Source organism: Triturus cristatus, chromosome 11 (genome assembly GCF_964204655.1).
Source record: "Triturus cristatus chromosome 11, aTriCri1.1, whole genome shotgun sequence".
NCBI lineage: Eukaryota > Metazoa > Chordata > Amphibia > Caudata > Salamandridae > Triturus > Triturus cristatus.
Genome location: NC_140594.1, coordinates 125,368,930 through 125,378,504, shown reverse-complemented (window position 1 = coordinate 125,378,504; position 9,575 = coordinate 125,368,930). Strand labels below are relative to the sequence as shown.

The window sequence follows — 9,575 nt, the reverse complement described above, 5'->3', positions numbered from 1 at the left end:
AGTTCTACCCCAAGGTTTGAAAGCGCGCAACTGGCGTACAATTTAAAACATTTCAAAAATCCGAAGGAAATGCCTTCTATTTAAAAAATACGTAGGGAATGACCAAAACTGCATCTTCTATCGATATATTTGCCGGGTAGATTTAGAGTTTACAGGTAGTTAAATGAAAGTCTTTTGGAAAATGTCTTTCATTCAATTCGTGTAATGCGTCGTGCTGTCTTGATCTTTTCTTGTATTTGCGGCACCATCTACTGGACATTCGTGGAACTGTTTTGATGTTTTCAGTCATTATTTGCGTACCTTGATAGGAGGAGCCCGAAGGTCGCTGCAGGCGGAGAGGCCAGGTCATGCCAGGGCGGAAGAAGGCGAATCTAAGGTCACACAAGGAAACGAGGCGACGAGGAGTGAGAGTGCGAGGCTGTACGAGGGAGGGAGCCCGGATCCAACAATGAAAGTCTGAGGTCATGCGACAGATTAACATTAGCAGTGAGTAAGAAATCAAAGAAAGGAGTGACTGCCACAGGAAATATAGGGATTAACCCAGTGCTTCATTTGTAAAAAAAAAAAAAAAAACAAGTGCCAGGGCCCTCGCCAGGAGGCACAGCAGCTTTCACCGCCCACTGCCCCTGCCATCGCTACCAGTGAGAGTACCAACACAACTACTGCCATCAGATTCCTAAACGTTTGACAGTTCAGACTAGTTCAGCCTCCAAAGCTTTAGGAATGGTGTTGGTGGCAAGTATTAGTCATTTTAAATGTACATAGAATTAACAAACAAGCGTAGTTGTGCTAATCTCTAAATGCAAGAAACAGCGCCGCCATGTGACAGCTGTCGTAAATGCTGGTTTTGCCAACACTGGAAACCACCGGCATAAATTAAGCATTGAATGAATCTCTACTAGGGAGTGAGGTCACAAGGACTGTGAGATAATTGAAGGGATCATGGCCAAGCGAGGACAGCACTGAGATCTTACAGAGGCTGAGGCCAGGAGAGGTACAGCTCTAGTATCACGCGGGTGAGTGAGAGCATGAGAGGGGCCGTAGTCTGAGGTTATATTGGGAAGTCAATTAAAGAGCCCCTAAAATGCAGTGAGGAATCTACAAGCTGTACACGGGTTTACCTTGAGCTATACCCAGTACAGCTGTTGTGACTCAGAACCAGAGACTCCTCCAGGCAGTTTTGAACTGAGGGGGAGAACTGTCGACAAGGGCTACTGGAATTATGCAGCAGAGGAGGACCAAATTATGTGGTTGGGTTGACTAAATTATGTGGCAAGAAAAGGCAAATTATGCAGCGCAATAGTACACTTCCTTATTCACTATTATGTGATTTTTGCACATGTTTTCTTTTTTTTTTTGCAGAGTTTTATATTGCGCGAACTTGACCCGAATTTGGTATCAGAGCGCTTTACATAGTACCAGTTACATTACATCAGGACACACATTCATTTTTGGTAGGCATGGAGAGATTAAGGGGCATATCAACAACAACCGGCGATAATTATCGCTAAGCGCACTTAGCGCTAGGATAATTATCGCCGGCTAGCGTTGATTTTTATCGCTGAGATAGCGTGCTATTAGCAACGCCTATCTCAATAGCGATAAAAATCCTCACGCTAAGTGGCTAACGTGAGATTATCGCTGGAAACCCAGCGATAATCTCACGTTAGCTTGTTGATAGGGACAGACAAACTTAGCCATGATATCCTCCTTCCATAGGATATCATGGCTAAGTCAGAAAAATACCAGCTGTAAAAAAGCAGCGTTAACCGAGGTTAGCGCTGCTTTTTTTGTCTCTAACAGGGTTAGCGATATTCTTGATAATAGGAGAAATGTCGCTTAGCGAGATTTCTCCTATTATTTTACTCTGGAACGCCCCCTTTGCATCTCATTAGAGATGCAAGGGGAAGCGTAGAGTAAATGGGTGCTAACATGCAAATTTGCATGTTAGCAGCCTGTTGTTGATAGGGTGCTAGTTTTATCTCTGCTTTTTTGGCTTTTAAAGCCAAAAAAGCAGAGATAAAGCCCTTGTTGATATGCCCCTAAGTGATTTGCCCAGAACCACAGGATGTTTAGCATCATTGCCGAGACTCGAACCCAGTTCCCCAGGTTTGAGGGCGATCGCCCTAGCCGTTAGGCCAACTCCTCTCCGGGCAAAAATGTAATCTCATTAGCACCAGTTTAACACTCAAATACAGCAATAAGAAACAGAAATATGACAAGCAGCCTTTCATGCTGGGCTTTTGACTGCGAAGCAACATGTGTTGTTGAATTGTTTGATAACTTTTGGTCTGTTTGACCTGAAAACATTTATTGGTTAAAATCTGTAGATTATGAAGCACATGATGGATTATGTGACTGTCAAAATTATGTGGGAAAGTCTGGGGCTACAGAATCACATGATTCCAGTGGCTGTGTGTGGTATCTTCATTTCTATGGCATGCATTCTCTCCTTAGTTTTATGTCCCCTTCTGCTCAGCCAGTGTGAGGTAACAGAATGCTGATGTGTGCCTGGTGGAATGAATGTCAGTTGGAGTACGTGGGCTGAGCAGCAGGGTATGCTGCTCTCGGTGAGGCTTCCGGCTTCCTTCTTACCATCTTTTACCTGTATCCCGAGACTCTTATCTTAAAGAATAAAGCATCCTGTTATCACTTGTACTACTGGCTACCCGGCATCTTCATTTACCACACCGTGCTTTAGAGTGACTCACCATTTCTCCACCAACGACCCCAAGTGAGAAGCCCCAGACCCAGCTCTCCCTCTGCTGCTGCACCGCTCTTCTTCCGCCCCGTTTCTCTGATTGCTTTCTCCTGCTTTTGCCTCATTTTTCACTGCTTTATCCTTCCTTTCCCCCTTTTTCCGGAGTGCTTTCTGCTGCTGTTGCCTCATTTTTCATTGCTTTATCCTTCCTTTCTCAAGTTTTTCTGAGTGCATTCTCCTGCTTTTGCCTAATTTTTTTTACTGCTTTCTCTTTTCTTTCTTCTAGATTTTGCCTCAATTTTTATAGTTTACTCCTTCCTTTCCACCCATTTCTATGAGTGCTTTACCATGCTTTTGCCTCATTTTTTAAATTGCTTTCTCTCCCCCCCCCCATTTTTCTGAGTGCTATCTCCTGCTTGTGCATCATTTTTTACTGCTTTCTCCTCCCTCTCCCCCTGTTTTCTGAGTGCTTTCTACTGCTTTTGGCTCATGTTTTACTGCTTTCTCCTTCCTTTCCCTCATCTTTCTGAATGCTCTCTCCTGATTTTATCTTGTTTTGTACTGCTTTCACCACCCTTTCACCCATCTTTCTGAGTGCTTTTACTGCTTTTGGCTCATGTTTTACTGCTTTCTCCTTCCTTTCCCTCATCTTTCTGAATGCCCTCTCCTGATTTTACCTTATTTTGTACTGCTTTCTCCACCCTTTCCCCCATCTTTCTGTGTGCATTCTCCTGCTTTTGCCTAATTTTTTTTTACTGCTTTCTCTTTTCTTTCTTCTAAATTTTGCCTCACTTTTTATAGTTTACTCCTTCCTTTCCATCCATTTCTATGAGTACTTTACCATGCTTTTGCCTCATTTTTTTAAATTGCTTTCTCTCCCCCCCCCCCACATTTTTCTGAGTGCTATCTCCTGCTTGTGCATCATTTTTTACTGCTTTCTCCTCCCTCTCCCCCTGTTTTCTGAGTGCTTTCTACTGCTTTTGGCTCATGTTTTACTGCTTTCTCCTTCCTTTCCCCCATCTTTCTGAGTGCTTTCTCCTGATTTTACCTTGTTTTATACTGCTTTCTCCACCCTTTCCCCAATCGTTCTGAGTGCTTTTACTGCTTTTGGCTCATGTTTTACTGCTTTCTCCTTCCTTTCCCCCATCTTTCTGAATGCTCTCTCCTGATTTTATCTTGTTTGTACTGCTTTCACCACCCTTTCACCCATCTTTCTGAGTGCTTTTACTGCTTTTGGCTCATGTTTTACTGCTTTCTCCTTCCTTTCCCTCATCTTTCTGAATGCTCTCTCCTGATTTTACCTTATTTTGTACTGCTTTCTCCACCCTTTCCCCCATCTTTCTGAGTGCATTCTCCTGCTTTTGCCTAATTTTTTTTACTGCTTTCTCTTTTCTTTCTTCTAAATTTTGCCTCACTTTTTATAGTTTACTCCTTCCTGTCCATCCATTTCTATGAGTGCTTTACCATGCTTTTGCCTCATTTTTTTAAATTGCTTTCTCTCCCCCCCCCACATTTTTCTGAGTGCTATCTCCTGCTTGTGCATCATTTTTTACTGCTTTCTCCTCCCTCTCCCCCTGTTTTCTGAGTGCTTTCTACTGCTTTTAGCTCATGTTTTACTCCTTTCTCTTTCCTTTCCCCCATCTTTCTGAGTGCTTTCTCCTGATTTTACCTTGTTTTGTACTGCTTTCTCCACCCTTTCCCCGTCTTTCTGAGTGCTTTTTTTTTCTACATCTCCCTTGTTTTTAACTACTTATCCTTCCTGTCACCCCCGTTTTTCTGACTGCTTTCTCCTGCTTTTCCTTTGTTTTGACTGCTTATGTGGCTGTTCGAATGAACAGAGCATCACAAAGCAGCTAGCAACTCCAGCGCCTTGAGACCCTCACAGGGGATTTACCACACTTTTTAAATCCTGATTGATTGATTTAATATTGCCTGAGTTGAGTATGTAGTGTGCTGACTAGCAGGGCTCTCTGTGTTCCCTTAGTGTTCAAAGGTCTGTACTTAATTTCAGGAAAAAACAAACTGGAGAACAGCAGCCTGAGGGCCCCAAGCAGGTGAGACTCCATTTTAGTGAATCTCCAAAATGAAGAAAACATTTTTCTTCAAAGTTTATGAGGTGTTTCAACAACAAATTTAAAGTGACTGATACCTGCCACCAAAGCCATTCCTATAGCTTTGGAGACTGAAATAGTCTGAACTGTCAAACGCTTAGGAATCAGATGGTTAGATAATTGTTTTGGTACTGTCACATTTTCATGACAGCACTGACAGACCTTCGAACAGTCCACAATCTCAATTTTTACTTATATGCCGCAAACATGCAGATTTATTCACAAGTCACAACCACAGTCAATGCCCATTGAGCACCAGAGCCCTATGTGGTAAATATTTAAATTACCTGTACTATTTTTTATGCGGTAAAGTCTAGTAAGAATAACTCAGTCAAAATAAGAGGCAGAATCCGTGGTATTAGAGGTTCTGAAAAGGGCTTTATTCCTTACAAAGGAATTATAGTTCGAACTAGGCAATCATATTCCATCACCACGAAGGTTCAGGAAGGGATCAGGCATACATTATTGACAAGTAACAATATTTATATGGAAAGCATTGCATTAGTACAGATGCAGGAGGCGTAACAGCTGATAATACAGATAAGAATACACATACGTAATGAAAATAGGCGTATACTAGAAACGTCATTAAAAATGATGTCACAAGTGGGTGGATCCATAAGAGAATCCTGCAGTGTCAGCAGAAATATTTGACAGAGATGCGCGCGCAGCCGCATGACGTGTGATTGACGTACAACTAGAGGATGAAGGGAACTTGACATTTGGCCCTACATGTGGAGACAGAAGTCTGGGGTGTCAGGACAACCTAGTCCTAAATCATATCTAATATCTTGTGTTTAAGGAACTATATTATCTGGAAGGAAGGGTCTTCTCGGACAGATCCTATTCTATACTGACTCTTAGTGCGTGTACAAGCGTCTATGTGTCTACACGTGATACGAGGGGGCAGGAATCTTCCATAGTAACAGGGGCTATGAATTACTTGCATAGAGATAGCGAGGCCGAGCCTTTTGCTCGGTAGCTGGAGGGATGTTTACCTAAACCACTAGACAGGAATGCATTGGATGAGGAGCGGAGCAGATAACTTGAAGGCTGAATACAGTTTTTGGCAGGCAACAGGCCGCGTCAGGCACTGTTAGCCGCGCAGGGAGTAAGACAAAGTTCATGGACACGGATGCAGGTCCAAGCTGGAGCATTTCAGAGGCAGAAACAGAAAAAGGCTTGATGGCAGAATTCAGGGCCTACTCGCCTTAACTACAAAACTAGAAAAGTGAACCACATAAAGTCGGTGGCCTTTCATACTTAGGAATGGAATATTCGACCCATTTATGGCGGATCTGAAAGAGGGCATGTTGACGTTGGACGCACATGTATTTGCGTCTTCATAGCTGGAACTGGAGGGAACATACATGTACTTATAGCATGTACATGGAGCCGTTGGGGTCTAAGATAGGGGACACAATTGACCATAAAAATTCATATTTCCACATTCCCTCCTTGTCCCCTACGGACCCTCATGAAATATCCATCTTCATCAATCCATCAATCTGTTCATATAGCATCATTTGTTCTTCTTTCTTCTTCCGAGATCTTGAATGAAAATTTGAAGGCGGGATACACGATGTGGCACACAGACCACAAATCGCTGGCCCACATTGTAGACACAAGCAGCAACTGAATAGTATGAGAAAGCCAATACCTAGGAAGGATAGGATCCTCCATCCCCAGGCTGACAACACGCTCCAGAACCAACCGGACCAAGTCCAGGTGCCTGGATTCTGGTGTATCTGGCTTACGATCTTATGAAGTCGAGTTATGGCTTTATATACTGACGGCGCGTTTTCTGGTATGAAAACACAGCAACTTGATCCGATGACCCTACAAGCTCCGCCCCTATCGGCCAGAATGACGTCAAGGACAAGACGATTTTGGAGAACAACAATCCGCATCGCAGACTGCTCCTCCGTTAAGTTGCCCAAAGCGGAAGTAGTTTCATTCACTACTGCTTCAAGGGTTCTAGTTAATCTACGTATCAGCTTACTATTGGTGACTGTACCTATGTAGGGAAAGAAACCTTTATTGAAATCTGTGTATTTCTCCCATGCTGTTTCAGTGTAGTCGACAATCGGGAGGTCTCTCTGCTGTCTATTGTGTACTAAATGGGTGTTCCTATGATAATCAGGCGGGGCTAGGAAAACAGGTGGCAGAAGGAATGCAATGTAACAGGTACCATCCCAATCTAGGGGTAGGCGTATGTATGCGGTGTGACCACAGATGAAGTAGGAGTGACGAGAAGCTCTAAATGTAGATTTGCCTTTATCACTGAATTCTATTACAGTGGTACATTTACTATGGCCCATGTGTTTTGAACCATTCTTTCTTACACATAATTCGCCTCTAACTGGAAATACTGACATAGCGGGCAAGATTGGTGTAGCTTCGGATTCAATATTCAGGATCATAAGATTAAGTGTAAAGTTACCTAATCCATATACTTCATTTTCTAGATCAGTTCCTGTTCTTTTGGGAAGTCCCTCCTTGTTAGGGTAGCAGACTTTAAGTAAAACTAGGTTCAGGTTTCCCCATACCCAATTGTCTTGGTAAACTACTGTATTTGAATCTAGGGAATTAATCAAACTAAACCATGCTCCACAGGAGCCATTGTGTGTGAATGGATACGGAAAGAGGGGCAGAACTCCTTTGTATTTTTGATAGGGAGGGAGTCGGCCATATATCCAACAATTTGTAGCATTGCTGGTCTGATGAGAATGATGTAACATACTAATGAATGTGTTGTTGCGCAGCGCAAATCTATAGGACAACTCATGTGGGGGTAATTCGCTAAAAGAGTGTTCGGTAGTAGCATTGGAAGCACGCTTGGAGATAGGGTAATACATGTGTAATAATATACCGGAGATAATAATCAGAAGACTTAGAAAAAACATAATTAACAATGTCACTATGCAGTGACTACGAAGTGATTTACAGTACGCATGTGTCCTGAGCTGTTTCTGTCCATTTTTCTCTCTATTTCGGTCTAGAGGATACATGTCAGAGACAAATTCAACCGATTCACCTTGGAGAGGACTTAAACAATCAAATTGTCTGACTTGCTAGACCTTAGTTTTAGTTTATAGTTTTCACTCTTGGTTTGTTCAACCAGGGGTAGTTTTGAATCAGTCTGTGAGGGAATGCAGGGCTGAGGGTTCACGTCGGACGGTAGTCCATAAAATTTTTTGATGTGGCTCGAGTGCAACCACCCTTTACGTCCCTCAATCTTCACGGCTGTCCTTGTGGTCAAAATGACGAGCTTCGGCGACCGCCACCGAGGCTCCAGCTGGCTCTTCCTGTCAAAATTCCTCACAAACACGAGGTCCCCCGGAACCACGTCGTGGGGCTTCACCTCAGTGTTGTCGGGAAAAGCTGCAGCTACCTGTGAACGACAAGATTGTAGTGCAGACATCAAGGAAGCCAGGTAATCTGTCAGCATATTACAATCAACATCAGTTATTTTACGAGGTATAGGCGTCCCCCACATATTTGGTGGTCTACCGAAGATCACCTCATACGGGGATAGCCCTGTTCGAGAGTGTGCTACCATTCTCATGTAAAAGAGCGCAACTGGTAAAGCTACTATCCAGTCGACACCTTTTTCTCTACATATTTTTGACAGTCTAATTTTCAGAGTTTGATTATGTCGTTCCACGAGACCTGCTGCCTCGGGATGTCGGACACAGTGGAATTTCCATTGGTAGCCTAACAGAAGTGAAACATGTTTCATTAGTTCGGATGAGAACGGCTGGCCATTATCTGAGTACACGATACGGGGCAAACCATACCGTGGGAAGAATTCTCGAACTAACTGCTTGGCAGTGGTCGGGGCAGTGTAATCTGAGACGGGATACGCCTCTGTCCACCGGGAAAGAGCGCATACAACTACGAGGACATATTTGAATCCTCGACAACGTTCCATCTGGATATAATCCATCTGGAGGACTTCAAAAGGGTGATCGGGGGGTTGAAATCCACCCTGGTCTACAGGTACGCCTTTTCCTGGATTGAACTGACAACAAATCATACAGGTACGTACTTTCTGTTTAGCCGCTGCTCGTAAGTGTTTATTAAACCAAATGTGTTGAATACTGTCTAGCATAGCTTTCTCTCCTAGGTGCGCTGGACTATGTATTGTGTTAATGATGACCTGAACCATTGAGTCGGGGAGAAACCATATAGATTTTCCCTTCGTCATCCATCCTTGATCCGTTTGGATCCCTCCTAATTCAGTCCATCTCTTTATTTCTTCTGGTGTAGCATGTGTCTGTATGTCAATTACATCAAGGGCGGGATCCTTAACTGTCATGCAGTGTGTTGGTGTCGGGACTATTGTCTTTGTCGTGTCAATTGGACGAGTCTGATTCTGAGCAGTCTGTTTAGCTGTTCTGTCAGCTAGGTTATTACCCTGAGAAATAATGTCAGTTACTTTTGTATGGGCTTTACACTTCATGATAGATATTGAAGTAGGCAGATGTATTGCATCTAACAGAGCTTGAATAAGGGGACCGTGCTGGATGTGGGCACCGTGAGAAGTTAAATAACCTCTCTCTCGCCACAGTACGCCGAAGTCATGGACGACTCCGAATGCATAACGTGAATCTGTGTATATGTTGACTTTCTTATTTTTGGCTTGAATACAGGCTTGTGTCAGAGCAATGAGCTCTGCTGCTTGAGCTGACAAGGTATCGATACAATTTGTTTCAATAATTTCAGTGTCTGTTGTGACTGCATAAGCGGCCACTAATTCT

The 9,575-nt window shown here is 43.3% G+C and overlaps 1 long non-coding RNA gene across 2 annotated transcripts in view; it reads left to right on the top strand.

Annotated features, from left to right (window-relative positions):
• The first annotated feature begins 315 nt into the window (after positions 1–315).
• The window catches only part of LOC146783488 (uncharacterized), a 65,041-nt gene continuing 55,781 nt past the window's right edge, over positions 316–9,575 (top strand). For both annotated transcript variants that reach the window (XR_014970543.1, XR_014970544.1), the window contains exon 1: positions 316–486. This is a non-coding gene — a long non-coding RNA (uncharacterized LOC146783488). The remainder of the gene's footprint in view (positions 487–9,575) is intronic.